Source organism: Vulpes lagopus, chromosome 8 (assembly GCF_018345385.1).
Source record: "Vulpes lagopus strain Blue_001 chromosome 8, ASM1834538v1, whole genome shotgun sequence".
In the NCBI taxonomy this organism is placed as follows: domain Eukaryota; kingdom Metazoa; phylum Chordata; class Mammalia; order Carnivora; family Canidae; genus Vulpes; species Vulpes lagopus.
The window spans coordinates 52,446,999-52,465,657 of NC_054831.1; the positions used below are offsets into that span (position 1 = coordinate 52,446,999).

General features: G+C 44.0%; 1 pseudogene; it reads right to left on the reverse strand.

Moving 5' to 3' along the window:
* Window positions 1-9,257: 9,257 nt before the first annotated feature.
* LOC121498154 lies at window positions 9,258-10,447 on the reverse strand (annotated as a pseudogene).
* Window positions 10,448-18,659: the final 8,212 nt, after the last annotated feature.

An 18,659-nucleotide genomic window follows, 5' to 3' on the forward strand; every position in this document is an offset into this window, starting at 1 on the left:
TGTTGGGAAATCGAACTCCAATAAAAAAAAATATACCAAAAAAAAAAAAAAAAGAAGAAGAAGTATTCCCTCCGTGCCTATGTCCCCAGCCCTTGCAGAGGCTGCTCAGGCGGGCTGTGTCTGTGGTGCTGAAGCTTCCAGCTGGCGTCTCTCCACTTACAAGGGGCCTCTCTCCTAGCAACAGTTGGGCTTCTCATCCTGCAGATCCCCATGGGCTGGTATGAATCACCCCATGTTGTGAAGGTTTTATTGATGCGATCAGCAGGGAGCACCGCCTGAACAGTTAGAAGTAAACCATGTAATGCTGGGCTTGGCATGCTGTTTACAATCACAACGTTTGGTCTCTTGCTTTCCAAGTGTCACAGATAAAATACTCGATGATACACATTTTTTAGGTTTTCATTTTCCAGAAACTATAGAATTGTGGATCCTAACTTTTCTGAGGATCCTCTTTTTTGTAATTGCAGAGAAAAACAAAATCTCCCCTCAGGAAACTTCAATGCATATTACTAAGGGAAAGAAATCAATCTAAAGAGGTGACATAAAGACTCCTAACTCTGGGAAAGGAACTAGGGGTGGTGGAAGGGGAGGGGGTGGGGGTGGGGGTGACTGGGTGGCGGGCACTGAGGGGGGCACTTGACTGGATGAGCACTGGGTGTTATTCTGTATGTTGGCAAATTCAACACCAATAAAAAATATATTTATTAAAAAAAAAAAAAGGTGACATACTGGAGATGAAAAAAATTGTGGAGACAGTAAAAAGCTCGGTGGTTGCCAGGGGTTAGGGAGTGGAGAGAAGGATGAGTAGGTGGAGCAGAGAGGGTTTGGGGAATATTACAGTGTGTAATATTACCGTGAAAGATACATGTCATTTTGCGTTTGTCCAACCCACAGAATGTATAACAGCAAGAGTGAACCCTCAAGTAGACTATGGACTGTGGATGAACATGATGTGTCAGCACAGGTTCATCACTGGTAAAAAACTTACCATTCTGGCCAGTGATGTTGATACTGGGGGGAGGCTATGTGCATGTAGGGCCAGGGGATACGTGGGAAATCTCTGTACCTTCTTCTCAATCATGCTGTAAGCTTCTCTTAGGAAACAAAGCAAAAGGCAACTGGATGGCTCAGTTGGTTAATTGGCTGCCTTTGGCTCAGATCATGATCCCAGAATCCCTGGGATCAAGCCCCACATGGGGTTCCCTGCTCAGGGAAGAGTCTACCCCTCCCTCAACCTCTGCCCCGCACCTCTCGCTCACTCTCTCTCTCTCTCAAATAAATAAGACTTTTAGAAAAGAAACAAAGTAAAAAAAAAAATCTTCTTTTAATCTCCATTTTTTCCCCAAGTCACATGAAGCAGAAATAAAATCTGATCAGGACTGACGACCTCCGTCTTCCCTGTCCTCTCTCCCCTCTCCTCACCACTTGGTACATTTTTGGCTTTCTTCTTTGTGCACAAAGGGACCATTTCCACAGATCAACCCAGCTGCTGCCTGTGGTGCCAGATCCGCGCCAACCTCCATGCGTCCCTTCCCCCCAGAACATGCCAAAGTGCTGGGCTCTCAAGTCCCCTTTCCCTGACTCAGAGAGCCTCTTTAGCCTAGAGCCAGTGCTGAAAGTGTCCATCTGTAACACACACACACACACACCACCACCACCACCACCACCACCACCAGCACCCCCAATGCCAGAGGTCACTTACAGACAAGTTCCCCTACAATGTGCTACTCTAAGGGCTTTTCTCCAGAGCTAAACCCCAGGACCAGGCCTCAAGCACAATAAATGGGTAATACCTCACTGTCCTCACACGTAGGGGAGACAATTCTCAAGCATATTTCATAGCCTCCTTGGTGTCCCTAGCAGAACTGAGCCCCTGTTGGCTAGTAACTTGCTCAGCCACACACTCAAATACACTAATTGTACCTGGATCCTTGTCTTAGGGTCTGTTTGGGGGAAAATGCAAATTAAAATGAACTTCTTCCTCTCCTCCTCCCCAAACAGCTGAGTCTCCATCCTCATTTTCCTCACTGTGTTTCAAAAGAGGCAGTGTCTTGCCCTTGGTTAAATGCACTCCCTCTCCTCTTGAACCTACTTGGGAATATCCTGCCTCTACCTCTGAACCCTCAGTGGCCCCTCTCAGGGATTCCCATCCTTCATGTTCAACATCCAAACTAACCAACAGAAACCATCTCCACCGGGTATCTTGTTTCTCTCCCTCTTCTTCCCTCAACTGTGCACCTAGAGACTCAGTCTGCACTTGCTATTCCTACCCCTGCCCACCCACCTGCTTACTGCTTATATCTTTTAAATCCATTTTCCTTACTGCTTTCTGGAAACTTCTCTTGAAGGTGACCTCAGGATCACCAAGAACCGGCCTTCTCAGCCTTGAATGTCCTTAATGTCCCTGTACTCTTGGAGAGGTGATTATCCCATTTTTCTTAAAGGATCTCCTTCCTTGGTATAGCACTGCCCTGGCTCCTCTCCCATCTCTCAGACCTGTCTTTCTCCTTTTATGAGTGCTTCTCTAGTTCTTCCTGCTATGTTCTCCAACTGTGTTCCCCAAGGTATGTCCTTGGCCCTCTTTTCTCTTTTCCCCTCCTGTTCTAACTTCAACTATCATTTTTGAAGGGGTTGGTTCTCAATTCTGTGAGTCTGTAGGGACAGCCCCACTTGGGAACCATCTACTTGCCTACATTGACCTGCAGGAAGTGGGCAGTTCTGTGCTTTGTGGAACCTCCCCCAAATTCTGTGGGAGCTGCAGTGATGGGTGGGGTGGGGCTGGGGCCAGTGCTGTGACCACTCTCTGACTCTCTGTGCTAGGCACAGTGGGCAGAGGTCTCCACTGGTGTTGGCTTCACAATCACAAGCCTGATGTTGGGCTCACCTTCACAGAAACTGATGTGGGGTGCTCCCTTTCTGGGCACAGCAAGAGTCTTGTGGGACTTCAATCCTCAGAGTAACCCCCATCTGAATCTGAGCTGTTTCCAGAACCAAGTTGAAGAATTGTTCATCCTGGTTGACCTTTAACCAGCAGTGTGGGCCTAAGACTCATATGAACCCTTCTCCTTAACGCCCCCAAAAGGAGTCCCTTTTATGAATACCTGTTCACCCAGGCTGCTCATATCCAATCAGCTGTCAAGACCTTTCCCAAGATGGTTCTCTGACATCTGTCCTATCCATTCTGTGGCTGGGGGACTGTGCTAATCCAGGTCCATGGTTAGACTTTGACAATGGCTTCCCAGTTGGCCCACCTAACCCCAGTTTCTCTCTCCCCGTCTGTTCTTTCCAGTGAGGATCAATTCGGAATCACTCAAAAAACTTTCAGTGGCTCCTTTTTGCCCACAAAATAAAGCACAAATTCCATTGCTTGGCTTTCAGCCTTTTCATGACTTGGCCTCAACTATATTTCAGGTTTTTCTCCTTCTTTTCTATGTGTGAATCAAACCAAACTGATCACTTTATCTTTTTTATTTTTTTTAAGATTTTTATTTATTTATTCATGAGAGACACAAAGTGAGGAAGAGAAGCAGAGAAACAGGCAGAGAGAGAAGCAGGCTCCATCCCCCGATGTGGGATTCGATCCCAGGACTCCAGGATCGCACCCTGGGCCGAAGGCAGGCACTAAACCAGTGAGCCATCAGCGATCCCTACCTTTTTTATTTTTTTAAGATTTTATTTATTCATGAGAGAAACAGGGAGAGAGACAGAGGCAGAGGGAGAAGCAGGCTCCTCAAAGGGAGCCTGATGAGGGACTCGATCCCAGGACCCCGGGATCATGACCTGAGCTGAAGGCAGATACTCAACCACTGAGCCACCCAGGCATCACTAATCACCTTACCTTTAGCCCCATGTTTTCTCAGCCTATTCCTTTTACCCCACCCACCTCCTCCTGTTAAAAGTGTATTCAATTTCAAGGCTTAGCAGAAACGCCTCTTCTTCCATGAAGACTTTCCTGACCACCTTAGCAGAAGTGACTTCTTTCTTCTTCTGAATCTGTAAGTGCCAAGTGTCTTAAATTCTACCTTATATTGTAGTCTCATATTTTATCTCCCTGTCTAGATTATATGTTCCTCGGGGACAGAGACTTTGTTGGTACCTTTGCGGGTCACATACAAATTTCAACAAGAAACACAATGAATTTCTGTGGAACAGAATGCTTGATTTGCTCTTGAGATATTTCGACTCTAAGAAGTTTAACAAAAAATATCAAAACCTAAAGGCACTTGTCAGTGTGATCTTCTCTCATGTTCTCCTTTTCATCTTTTCTCTGCTATGATCAGAAGCTTGTGATAACATCTACGTGTAAAGACTCTATTCTTGCCTGGCTCTGGTTGGTTTCTATTATGACTATCATTCAGCAGCTCTATTATTAAGTACAAATCACTTTCTTTCTCATCAGTCTCTGGCCCCAGAGATCCGGCCCTTCCCCTGGGATGGGAGGTGCCCAAAGGTGTGACTAGGCAACTGTTCAATTTGCTTACATCATAGGCGGGGCCCCCAGGGCTTAGGGCTGTGTTGATGTTCAGAGATAGGGCCTGTAAGGAGATTTCCTTCAACTTTGTGTTTGCTTGCAGCTCTCCTCTCTGGTTCTTGAACACCCACGAGTCACAGTGTATGACTGCTGAGTATATACATCCCTGCAGACCAATGTATTTCCCCTTGCTTCAAAATCTGGGCAATCTCTAACCTGGAAAAGAATCCCTATCTCCTCTCCCCATCTCTCTTCCATCCACATCACTGACAATGAAAACTTTATTCCATAATTGGAGGTGGCTTTTCCAATGCCAGCACAACCATCCAAGATGCATGTTTAAACTAATACTACAGTGCTAATGATTGAGTGCACACGAGGAATGAGCAAGGAGTCTGGGAGCACCAAACCCAATCTTTGCTGACCTTGTTGACAGCAGCATGGGGTTTAGCAAGGTTGTGACTGAATAAGCAAAGGGGTCAGAATTAAGTGCTTCAGAGCTCAGTTTGGGATTTATATCGCCAAGTATGAACTCATAACAATGACAGCAGGATGAGAGACTGCTCCAAGGGGGTCGGCTTCCAGCCAGGCGTTGCTTCTCTTCCCACCTGGAAAGGATGAACAAACGCTCCTGGGACAGCTGCACCCCTAGCCTCCCAGTTATCAAGGAGGGAGTCTCAACACCCCTCCCCGCCCCCAGCAAACACAGCAAACAGAGAAGAGGACATCTAGATCAGTAGCTGTTTCATCTATAGCAAGGAGCCCAGCTGGGCAGGGGCCCAGTCATCCCCCAACTCAGGTACTCGATAGAACACCATGGAAGCAAGGTTTTAGGCAAGGTTCTGTGATGGTTTTGCTCATAAAAGTCTCCAAAGACTTCAGCTTACTTCAGGACCTGCACACCTATGATTTCAGTTCCTTCAAATCAGTAATTGAGCGCTTGGGCTCTGGCACCAGACAGTCCTGCACCCGAGTCCTTATTCCTCTGCTTACTATCTCTGTGACCTTGGGCAACTGACTTACCCACTAAGCTTCCTTCTTTATAAAAAGAGATGATAGTAAGACCTACCTCATTCATTTGCTGGGAGAACTGAATTAAATAATCCCTTTAAAATGCTTGGCACAATTCCAGGCACCTACCAAGCACACAACATATCTTAGTAATTATATTATTTAGTTAAGGAGGTTGACCCACATTTTCCTTCACACATCTTTTCTTTTTTTCCTTCAAATTTCATGAAACCACATTCATTCTAGAATCCTCCACTTACTCAAAGCCCTTGGCCCCCCACCATATAAACTTGGGAATTCCTTTTGAGCCCAGTTAAGATCCTTTGACCTTCTTGCATGTCACAGAAGTATAACATGGGATCATTTTCAAATTGTGTTCAGTGCCTGTTTTTCTTCTGGCCATCGGGTGAGTTGACCGTGTGTTCTCTCCCGGCAAGCCCAGGAGCTAACGTTATGGTTACAGGTTTAGGTTCTTGAGGGTAGGGATGGTAGTGGGGCTGGGAGGGTGATGATGGAGGGCTGAGGCTCCCTTGGCATCCAGCTCTTTCCCAGGAGGTTACCTTGGGGCTGATCCAGTTCTGTTGGAGTGTTGGCAGGTCTAGAAGAAACACATTTTTTTAAAAGATTTTATTTATTTATTCAGAAGAGACACACAAGAGAGAGAGGCAGAGACATAGGCAGAGGGAGAAGCAGGCTCCCTGTGGGGAGCCCGAAGTGGGACTCAATCCCAGGACCCCATAATCCCGCCCCGAGCCAAAGGCAGATGCTCAACCACTGAGCCACCCATGTGTCCCTAGAAGAAACAGTTTTGAGATTGTTTATGATGTGGCCTACCTAAGCCAATTTGGTCACTTGCAATTAGTAGGCCTTTTTAGGAATTAATGGGTATAGGTTACCACAAGGTAGGTGGTGGGTTTGTTACATGAAACTACCTCTCTATCAGGCAGTTTGTTACAGTAAAAAGCAAGTCTCATGAGAAGTTGTCACACCTACAGATACTTTACTAGCAAGCTGGCAAATAATAGTTGTAGAACCTGTTCTGTAAGTTCCATGAAGTGGCAGCTCTTTGCTCTTTCCAGCAAACCATCAAGGACCTTGTATGAAAGGTTTATTTCAGGTGGATTCAATGACATCCCAGCAGCAGCATTCAGCAGACTGGTCAGGCCTGAATGAAAGACGCTTCTGGAGGACCAGGAAGCAGGACTGTGTCTGCAACCTCAGCTCCATTCCTGAGTATCCAGACAATGAACTCACAGGAGTGGGAGGATCACAGCAATGTAACGATGTTGAAAGCTTAACTTAACCCCTGGTCATTTCACCAGTGTAAAATCAGCTATAAGTCCCCTATGCTAATGATCGAATCCCTGTTGATCCAAGATAAGGCTACTAGACGGGCCTAGAGTCTTCCTCTTTGGAATATGCTGGAATATGGGCTTCTGATTAGCCTTTCAAATGCTAACTAAACACCCTTAAATTGAAGCCTGAATTAAGGGGCACCTGGGTGACTCAGTGGTTGAGAGTCTGCCTTTGGCTCAGGTCATGATCCCGGGGTCCTGGGATCCAGTCCCACATCCGGCTCCCTACAGGGAGCCTGCTTCTCCTTCTGCCTACGTCTCTGCCTCTCTGTGTCTCTCATGAATAAATAAATAAAATCTTAAAAAAAAAAAAAAAAGAAACCCGAATTAAGAATCAGGAAGATCACAGTTTACACACACACACACACACACACACACACACACACAGTACCCTGGTGAAGTATTTAAAAAGTAAATTACAGACAATATAACAGCTTATAGCCCTTCAAACCCCTTTGTGTTATCCAAATCAGGAAAGAAAAAAAAAATGGCACTGATTCTACTTAGCCACCAAGTTAAAAAACTAGACCCAAAGTCAAGAATGAGGGTCACATCCAGACTCAGTCATATATCAAATAACATAGCTGGCTACCCACATGACCCTCATCTTGTCCTCTCCCTACCTACCACCTCTCCAGACTTACTGTTCTATTTGGGGGCCCGAGCCACCTGGGAGTGCCCCTATCACGATTGCACATAGGATGTAGGAAACTCAGCGTCTCTTTTATTATTTTTAATTTTTTTTATTTAAATTCAATTTGCCAACATATTATATAACACCCACTGCTCATCCCATCAAGTACCCTCCTTAGTGCCCATCACCCAGTTACCCCATCCACCCACCCATCTCTCCTGCAACCCTTTGTTTGTTTCCCAGAGTTAGGGTTTGTCTTCCTCTCTAATTTTTCCCACTCACTTTCCCTCCTTTACCTTATAGTCCCTTTCACTATTTCTTATATTCCATGCATGAGTGGAACCGTATGATGATTGTCCTTTTCCAATTGGCCTATTTCACTCAGCATAATACCCTCCAGTTCCATCCATGCTAAAGCAAATGGTGGGTATTCGTCTTTTCTGATGGCTGAGTAACATTCCATTGTGTATATAGACCACATCTTCTTTATCCATTCATCTGTCGAAGGACATCGAGTCTCCTTCCACAGCGTGGCTATTGTGGACATTGCTGTTATAAACATTGGGGTGCAGGTATCCTGGTGTTTCACCACATCAGTATCTTTGGGGTAAATACCCAGTAGTTCAATTGTGGGTCATAGGGTAGCTCTATTTTTAACTTCTTGAGAAACCTCCACAATATTTCTCATCAGAGAAATACAAATCAAAACCACAATGAGATATCACCTCACACCAGTGAGAATGGGGAAAATTAACGAGACAGAAAACAACAAATGTTGGAGAGGATGAATGAACAGAGGAGGCCAGATACATGATTGTGGGAGGTAGCAGTGGAAATCAGAGGTCAGAAAGAAGTACAAGACTCGCAGTTGATTACATACGACCTTGAACGTGGAACATGAACAGATTAAGTGTCCATCAGCCGCCTTTGCTATTCATGGCTTTCCAGATTAGCCACTCAAGTGTCAGTGACTTTTTAATAAGTAGTGCTGATTATTCATTCTGGAGAACCTCAGGCAGCAGCGGTTCTTATATTTTAGTTCATTTAGGATCACCTGGGGTTCTTATTTGAAATGCAGATTCCAGATCCTGATGCCCAGATGTTCACATTCAGTAGATGTGGAGTGGGACCCAGAAATTTATATTTTTAGGTAGCCCAGGTGATTCTATTATACACTGATCTATGTGTACCACTGCTCTAGGTTTGGAGTACTTGTTTTTTTTCTGCAACAAGGAAAAAAGCTCTATTAATTATTTAAATACCACATACTCAATACAAAATTTGAACAATTCCTAACAGTGTGAAGAAAAAAAAATAGAGTCAGCTGAAATCCTAGCACCTAAGATGTTTGGTTCTCCAGGAAATTGTTAGGCATGAAAAAATATATATACTCTTGTATAAGATCATATATATTTTGGAGTACTTAAATGCACTCTCCTTTCCTTTGTTCTCTTTGGTTATCTTTCCCCACTCCTGCCAGCATTTCCACCTGGCTCATATTTTTCTTCCCATTTGCATAATAATACAAAAATATTACATGGGATTTTATCATTGGCCAAAATGTGTGTGGGTTTTTGTTTATTATGTATATATTTCATTCCATGACCTAATGTTTCTTTCTTTTTTTTAATATTTGAGTTTATTCTTCATTTAACTTTTAAAACATTACTATAGTTGAATATTAAAACAAAAACAAAAAATAGAAAGTAGTGAGCTATGATTATAGTCCTTCACTCATTCACTACTGCATATAAAATGCCAGCACCAGTGTTATTCACTGGCCCAATTAAGAGGTCTGACACTGAACCACCCCTATAGGCTGATGTTCATCATCCTCATATCCTTCCCCATTGTAATGGCGCCGTCTTTCTTAATTAGGATCAAAGTCCACCAGTTCTACCTGGTCCATTTCATCAGTCTCTTCTATTTCCTTCCTCTCCGGTAGGAGTTTTTCCAGCAAAGAACGTTTATCAGGAGAGGGAAAGCCATTTTCAGGGAAGTTTACCTTAAATTAGATGATTAGGCGACCCTTCTCATATGGTCTACGATAAATTGGCATGCCTTCGTTTAGCGCACACTTGATATCCCCATGCTTGACAATCTGACCTGGATGAGAAGTGATGACCATGGTTCAGTTGTCAAGAGTAGATATTGGCTTTTGAAAGCCACACGGGGCTTCAACCAGCAGTATATCCATACACATGAAAAGATCTTCTCGTCGAGTAAAAACAGCATGGTCCTTCTGATCTAAAATAATGATAATATCTCCTGGTTCCAATCCTGGTTCTTGGTCTCCCTCACCATGGAATGTTATCTTCTGGCCATCTTTCATGCCTTTGTCAATATGCACTTCTAGAATCTTCTTCTCTCAAACTATCTTCCTTCCGTTGCAGCTTTTACATCTATCTTTAGGACTGATTTGTTCCCCATGGCCCTGGCACTCCATGCACACAGACTGAATTTGCTGAACCATTCCAGGTCCTATCTGATGAATTCTTATTTGCATTCCAGTACTTTGGCAATTGGGACAACACTTGACTGTTCCTTTCTTACCTCTTCAGCCTTCACATTTATCGCAAATCACATTCTTTTGCAGAGCTACTTTTCTTGTTGCGCCATTATATACATCTTCCAAGGTTACTGAGAGCTGATGTACAACATTTTTACCTCTCCGTTCTCTCTGCATCCTGCCTCCTTCTCCAAAAAACATATCAAAGATGTCCATGGGGGAGCCAAAACCACCACCAGCTCCACCTTCTTTGATTGCCTGTTCTCTTCCTTTGTCATATAATTCCCTTTTCTTTGCATCCGAGAGCACTTCATAAGCTTGAGAAATCTGTTTAAACTTCTCTCCTTCATTTGGATTCTTATCAGGGTGGTACTTTAAGGCCAGTTTCCGTAAGCCTTTTTCAATTCCTCCTGGGTGGCATTGGGTTTGACCCCCAAAACATCATAGTAAGTGGTTTCTTTCACCATTTTCTACAGCCGGTGTGAGGGCTGAGGCCGATGTTGGGGAGCAGGAAGGAGCGCGTTGCTGGGTGCAGCTCGGGCAGCCACTGCTCCTCTGAGTCTCACCGACCATTCTGGAAAGTTCCCTAATGTTTCCTTTTAGTGGCTGTGGTGTATGGTACTCCATAATATGATAAAACACGAGCCCACTGTTTCCAGTATTTTGCCACCACAAACAGTACTTAAGAAACATGCCCTGCCCTCAAGGAGTGTATAATACTTCAGCCTAACCTGTTGTGTTTGGAGCTGGATTGGTCAGCTTTTGTTTTGTTTTAATAAGCTACACTAAAATTCAGTTGCTTAAACTAATAATTATTTGACTCAAAGCAGGACCAGCTGGATGATTCTTCTGCTCCCAGGTGGGTCAGCTCATATCTACTGGATCCCCACATACATTTTTGGTCAACTGGCAGTTTGGCCGGCAGCTGGGCAGCCTCACTTGCAGGTCCAGGGGTTTGCAGGCATGTTGGTCTGGGGACAGGAAGACCTCAGCTGGTCGTCTTGTGTGTGCTCTGTGTGGGTCCTTCTCTGGGAGGCTGGCCCTAATTTTTTTTTTTTTTTACACAGTGTTTACAGGGTTCCAAAGAGCAGCAGGAGAGCACAAGGCCTAACCTGCAGGCCTTTTTCACATGTCTGCTTGTGCTTATGCCACATTTTTTTTCTCCCACCACACAAACCAAGACACATGGTTAAGCTCACAGTCACTACGCAAAATGACTACTCAGGGGGAGCAGAATTTGCTGCCCCCAAACATACCACTTGGACATTTTGAGCTCAAAGCAATTGAGAGGAAGGCTTCCCCCTACCTACCTAAAAGCAAGACATAAATCTGTACAGAAGTGAATCAGCGACAATCCTAGCTCCTTATCAGGCCAAAGAGGGCATGAGAGAACTCTCCATAACTTTACTGACTGGCCCTCACCTCAATTAGTCTCCCATATAATTATTTGCCCAGAAACTCACAGCCTTTTTCTTTTGTCTTGTAACTTCTCTGAAAATTTACTATTTTTTGTTCTGATGCTATATAAGCCTAAATTCTAACCCCTTGTTTGAGTTACTCATCCCTGAGTTTCTCCCGTATGTATATGAAATATACATGTCAATAAACTCATTTGTTCTCCTTTTTAATTGTCTTGTGTTACAGAACCCCAGCCAAGAACCCAGAAAGGTAGAAGGAAAAAGATTTTCCCCTGCCCTGTACTACCCAAGAGCATAGATATAGGAGACATATATTCTTGCAGACAATTTACCACAGGAGCTATCTGCTAAGAGGTTCTCAATGTTTAATAGGAAATCAAAAGTCTTGGGAAATTTGTGAATTACAGGAAAAGAACCTGTCATTTCCGGCCCAAAGATTGGTTCCAATGATGTGACAAAGTCAGCATATTTCTAATGATCCAAGTGTTGCAGAACTTCTCACTCCAGGACTCCCGGAACACAGTCTCCAGAAAAGCTGACATCATCTGGTCTGTTCTCCCTCCCTTCACAAATGCTCCCAAAGGAAAGCCATCCCAGCAGCTGTTGTCTGCACCTGCTACTATGAGACCTTAGGAAAGTTCCTTTTTCCTTGGGCCTCACACATCCAGGAGTTGTATGTGTATTTCCTGTGGAGTGACCCAGTTAGAGCAAGTCTTTAGTAGAACACCCAGTTCCCACTGGTATTATTTTTCTGACTCTGCACTGCCATCTCTTGGGGTCATCTCAGATCTCCACCTTTGACTTTCGACTTGGGATACTTGGGTTGTAGTCCTGGGTGTTCTCAGGCAAGTCACTTTATCTTTCTAAGAGAAATAAAGGAATTGGTCAAGAATGGTGTTTTTCAAAATTTAGTGTGCAATACAGGTCACCCAGAGATCTTGCTAAAAGGACAATCTTTAGGTTCCACCCTGGACATATCAAATCAGCACCTGCTTTTTCATGAAATCTCCTAATCTAAGCCATTGCTCTCAACCTTGACTGCAAATTAGAATCTCCAGGAGGAGCTTTAAAGTAAGGGTCTCCAGTATCCCCTCCTAGAGATTCTGATCTCATTGGCCTCAGGGTGTAGTCTGGCCACTACCCCCCTGGACTTGAAGGAGTGAGGAAAGGGAAGACGAGGGAGACCTGGAGAGAGTGCTGTAGAAGACTCAGCCTTTAGTAGAGAAACATAGCCACTGCCAACCTGTGGAGAGCAGGGAAGTGTCCAAGGCGGGTTAATATCCCACTGCCTCATTTCCTGCCAGTGCTTCCCATTCATGGAACCCAACTGGATTCCAGAAAACAAGGAATCCCAGTTTATTCACTCCATAACTATCAGCCTGGTTGGATGGAGAAGGATACAATGGGTCTCAAAATGCAAATAGAAATTATTCAGCAGAGGATGCTTATTTTGAAATGCAGATTCCTGGGCCCCATGTGAGACCCATTAAAGTAGGTCTTTGCTCTGGAGCTGAGACCCAGAGATCTGCACTTCTAAAGAGTTGTTGATATACATACATCATATACAATATGAGAAGGACTGGGCAAGATGGATGATCTCTGAAGTTATGTCTATCTCAAGGGCCTATGATATTACTCCTTACCTAAACTTCTTGTCATTCTCTTGTGTTCACTGCTATAGCACTTTGCTTGGATTTTCAATGTGTGTGTTCTGCATCTCTGAGTCTATTCACTAAAATGTATATGCTTGAGTAAATCAATAATGATCCCTCTATTGGGTCTGCTTTCCGCATTTATGGTCCTTGAGCTGACATGTGTAAGCAGAATGCCATGGTTTACTGTTTGCCTGGTGACATCATGAAAGATTCAGCAGGTTGTAGCTGGACCACAAACATCTAGTTGTAGCCCTCTGCTTTTAGTTCTAATCATCACAGGAAATGTCAACTAGAAGCTTCTCACTTAAACATTATGTAAGTGTTCTCTTTCTTTTCTCATAGCCGTGATGAAGAGTATCAGGTCTCATGTTGGAAGGCTCTGGGAAGCTACTTTACTATTTGTTTTAACACATTTAAATATGAATAATGACGCTTTAAATATTTACCAAAGGAAAATGGAAGGGGTGCATTGTTGATAAGACGTTTAACCATAGGGGATCCCTGGGTGGCTCAGTAGTTTAGCACCTGCCTTCGGCCCAGGGCGTGATCCTGGAGTCCCGGGATTGAGTCTTACATCAGCTCCCTACATGGAGCCTGCTTTTCCCTCTGCCTATATTTCTGCCCCTCTCTCTCTCTCTTTCTCTCTCTGTGTGTCTCTCATGAATAAATAAATAAAATCTTTAAAAAAATACATTTAACTATACATGCCATTAAAAATTCTTGAGGACTGAATCTTGTATCACCTTTGTATAACCCAAACGTCCAATATTCCACCACGTTTAAGTACAAACAGAAGTCACACTTTGTTCTGATGCTCAGCTTCGCATGTCACAATTCCTCAATGGCTTCATCATAGAAAATAATTTTTATCTCACATTCACTTTCCCCCCACCCCTAGGATTTCTAGGGGTCAGGATGCTTCCCACATGTCCACAAATATTCTGTGGGCTGCAGTCACCACAAAGTGTTGGCTTTCCTTTCTTGGTTCCTGAAGGTTCGAAGTTGCTCCCCATAGCCCTTCTGGCAGAAGCCTCCCCATGACCCCTGCTCTCCTAAGGAGGCCATGAGCTATTCCCAGGATGACATTTCTTGGTGCTGCCAAATTTCCAATACTTGAGAGTACTAGATTTTCATGCTTGCTTTTCATGTATAGGTGGGGGAAATGCTCCCTCACCATCCCTCCCCATCCTCTTCATGCTATTTGGAACCACCAGCAGCTTCTGCCCGTTGCTGGAGGCAGAGTCTCTGTCTTGCCATTGTTGAAGCTGGCAAACTGCTGGATCAGGGTCAGGAACCAGTCGTTTCATTCTAGAGTGGAAGCAACAACCAAAAAGGAATGTGTGCAACATGTATGGACTCCTCAGGGACTATCAGAAATATCGGAAGGGGCCTCTGCAGGCTGGGCTCTCTGTGCTGAAGCAAATGGGGACTGAGTAGGTTGGGCGGGATGGTTGGCCACTGCTTCACTGCCTCATCACCAGGGCTAGAGAACTTGACATCTTCAGTGAGCCTTGTTTCCTTGAGTCCCAGACAGCTCTGCTTCTGCTTAGGGTCTTACAAAATTGTGAAGCCCAATTTCATCACCTTCTCACCATCACCCTTTGCCCTGAATCTCATAAGAAGCAATTCCATCCATTTCTAACCCTCTGAGCACTGTCCAAGGGACCAAAAAGGAATGACTGCAATACCTCTCTCCCTCCTCCTCTTCCTACCATCCCCAAGGTCCACGCAAAACTCCTCTTTCCTCTCACGGTAACAAAACAAAAGTCCTTGTACAAATTAATGGACTCACACGGAGGCAAGGCCTCGCTCAGCCAGCTCAAAACTGTCTGTTGCATTTATCACTGGCCCACAAATGGACTCTTTTTGCTGGCATCGAGGGGAACACCAAGGGCAGCTTTATCACCCTTTTACATAGCGTACATCTTTCTGCCTAGGGTCTGCGCAAGAAGAGGAGGGACTTGTGGTAATTTTAAGGTATATCACAGGGGCCTATCCCACCAACCACCTGTCTTAGTATGGAAATCTCCTTCTCACTCACTCTTCATCTAACCACTGGGCAGCTCTTCCCAAGGGGTCCAGGCCTCCCTCATGGGCCCTGAACCTCCACGAGGCCAGTCAACCTTGTCACATCTCACACTATCCCCTCCCTGGCCGCTATCTTAGATTCAGTCTCCCACCTCCTCTCACCATCATCTCGTCCCCATTCTGCTCTGCCTTTCCTCCCCAGTGACCCTTGCCTTTCCCTTGTTTCTTCAGGAAACTCTATTTCCTCACAAACAAATCCTCTCCATGTTCTTATGTGTTAACCCACTTATGCAGTAACCCACTTATGCAGTCAGCAAAATTTTATAAAGAGAGTCCATAAAGGTACCAGGCATTGTCCTGTGTTTTGATAATATAATATAATCCACCCCACCTTATTTTCTTTAAAAGATTTTATTTACTTATTTGAGAGACAGAAAGACAGAGATAGTGACTAAGAGAGCACAAGCAGGGAGGAGAGGGAGAAGCAGGCTCCTCGCTGAGCAGAGAACCCAATGTGGGGCTGGATCCCAGGACCCCAGGATCATGACCTGAGCCGAAGGCACATGCTTAACCAATTGAGCCACCCAGGCACCCCCTCCCATATATCTCTTAATCACTTGTCTCCTTCTAGGATAAGCTTCTCCAAAGAGCAGCGTTCTCTCATGTGTCCGCTTCCTCTTCCACTGTTCTCATGTCAATCCCCGGCACTCAGCCTTCCGACTCAGTCATCTCCCTGACATTCAAGTTGCAAATTCAGTTATTCCCCTTACTGTCCACATCTTCTTGCACTCCTTTACAGAATTTAATATCATTGTCTATTATCTCCTTGAAATTTTGTCCTCTTTGGATTTTGTGACACTGTTGATTTTGATCCCTTTTTTTCTGGCCACTGCTTCTCAGTCTCTTTTTAGATTCTCTTTTCCTACACTTGCCTCTTAAATGTTAGTGTTTCCTAGGAGTTCCATCTTTGGTCTCCCATTTTCACTCAACACATTCTCCTGGGTAATTTCAAAGGCACACACGGCTTACAGTTCCACCCATGTGCCTCCAGGTGATGGTACTAGCTCAGTGTACACTAATGCTCATCAGATTGTTTCACCTGAATGTCCTACACATTCCTCAAGATCAACATGGCCCAACCTGAACTCATATCTTTCCCTAAGAGCTTATTTCTCCTCCCATATTCACTATTTTGGATAATGACGTATCATTATTTAGTTAAAAATCTGTAAATGGCCCTAGACTCCCTCTCTCCCTTATTTCCCCAACCCTACACACACTAACCTATTTTTTAAAAAAGATTTTATTTATTTATTTATTTATTTATTTATGAGAGAGAGAGCATGAGTGGGAGAGAGGGAGAAGCAGGCTTCCCACTGAGCAGGGAGCCTAATCCCAGAACCCTGGGATCATGACTTGAGCCAAAGGCAGATGCTTAACCTATTGAGCCACTCAGGCACCCCTACACTAATCTATATTTTAAGTAAGGTGTTCCAAACCATCACCTCTCTTTCAAGATGCTTACTCCATATGACTTCTCTCTGGCTTCTTCTCAGAGAAAATTAAAACTACAGGTAGGAATTCCCTCACCTTCCATGCATTCTCTATTGTGCATTCTCTACTATGATACAAACATGAAGAAGCATGGTGTCTGGAGTTTCAAGTCTATTGAGCACTGGGCATTTGTTTGAACATAAGGAAAGATTTTTTTCTACCAACTGGTGTATGTTATATTAATATTTAGATAAGACTTAAGGTGTAACCTGTTTGGTCAGATTAAAGGATAAGTTTGAATCACATGATAGAAAATCACCAAAAGTCAAAGCAGTAACATTTGGCATAAGTATCTGGAAAAGTTAGTATAAAAAACGTAATACCTAATGTGCACAGCTTGTGACTTGAATTCTAGCTTGTTAATTTGTATAAAAGGTCCTTTCATTGGATCCACTCATCTAAAAGTACATAGCAAATCTGAGTGCTATCTATTTTCTGTGAAGGCAGACAGAGACAGGCACAAACAGCACAATAATATCATTGCTCTGATGGAGGTAGGAATAGAGATTAGTGATCACACAGATACAGAAGAAATCTTAAGGGAAATCTCCACAGAGAAGATGGCATGTTGACTGGACTTGAAGGAAATCCACAGTTTATCTACATATAGCCTTTCATGTTCCCAAAGGAATAATATGTTTCTAAAACAAAATGCAGGAATCCTACTTCCAGAAAGATGGATTAGGCATCCTTTTTCTTATTCCTCCCACCAACTACAGCTAACTCTCCAGATGTTATGTGTGAAGCATACAAAGACTCGAAAAGGTAAAGATAAGAAGGTAGTCACACTAGGGACCTCTGGACATGAACAATAGCAAGGAGCGAGTTCCCTGGGGTTTCTTTTTGCCTCATTATCCCAGGCTGGGTGTTGAAAAAAACTGGTAACATGGAAACACCAATGGAACAGAAGGAGAAAACCCCAAATTCAAGAAAAGTCTGCTCTCTCTCACCAAAGGACCAGGAAAGGAGAAGCCTAGCAAGGCAGACAACTTTTAATAACCACTCAGTTTCAGCCAAACACCACAGAGCACATTATGGCTCTTCCTTCACTCACCAGCAAAGCCAAAGTGGAAAACCTAGATTGCCACCTTGTCAGGTTGGTAATAATGAAGCATCTGCTGGGAGGTGTCAGAGGAAACCTAGTGTAGAGGCAAGATTTTCCCCACTGCTCAGAGGTAATGAGGCCACCCCTCCCCCAAGACTCATCAGGAGATATCTGGGGAGCAATAAGTAGGCATCTCTGTGCCTCCCACTCAAGGTGGTGTTAGTAGACAGCCTAGAGCGGGGGCCTACATCTCTTCTGCTCTGCAGTAACAAGGAGTCCCTCTCTCCCAGGTGTCAAGGGAAGAACAGTGAGAAACCTAAACTTCAATCCCCATTTGGCAATAATGAGGCTGAGTCCACCCTTTACCACCAGAGCAGTATCAGAGAAGCCTACTAATACAAGATTTAAATAAGATTCAGAGCTCAACGTAATACCCAAAATGTTCAGCTTTCAACTGGAAATCACTCATCATACTAAGAACCAGGAAAATCTCAACTTAAGTGAGAAAAGACAACCAACATATGCCAACACCAAAATGACACAGGCATTAGAATTATCTGGCAAGGATTTTAAAACAGGCATCATAAAAATGCTTCAATGAGCAGTTACAAACTCACTCTAAACAAATGAAATAACAGAAAGTCTGAGCAAAGAAATAGAAGCTATACAGAAGAACAAAATGAACATTTTAGAACTTAAAATACAATAACCAAAATGAAAAACTCATTGGATACTTCATCAGTAGGTTAGAGTGACAGAGGAAAGAATCTGTGAAATGGAAGGTAGAACAGTGGGAGTTGCCCAATCTGAATAACAGAGACAAAATGGACTGAAAAAAAAGTGAAGGGGGGGGGGCGGCAAGACGGCGGAGGAGCAGGGTCCCCAAGCCACCCGCCCCACCACCTTACCTGGATAACTTTCAGGTCACCTGAACACCTACGAAATCGACCTGGGATTTAAAGAGAGAACAGCCTGGACG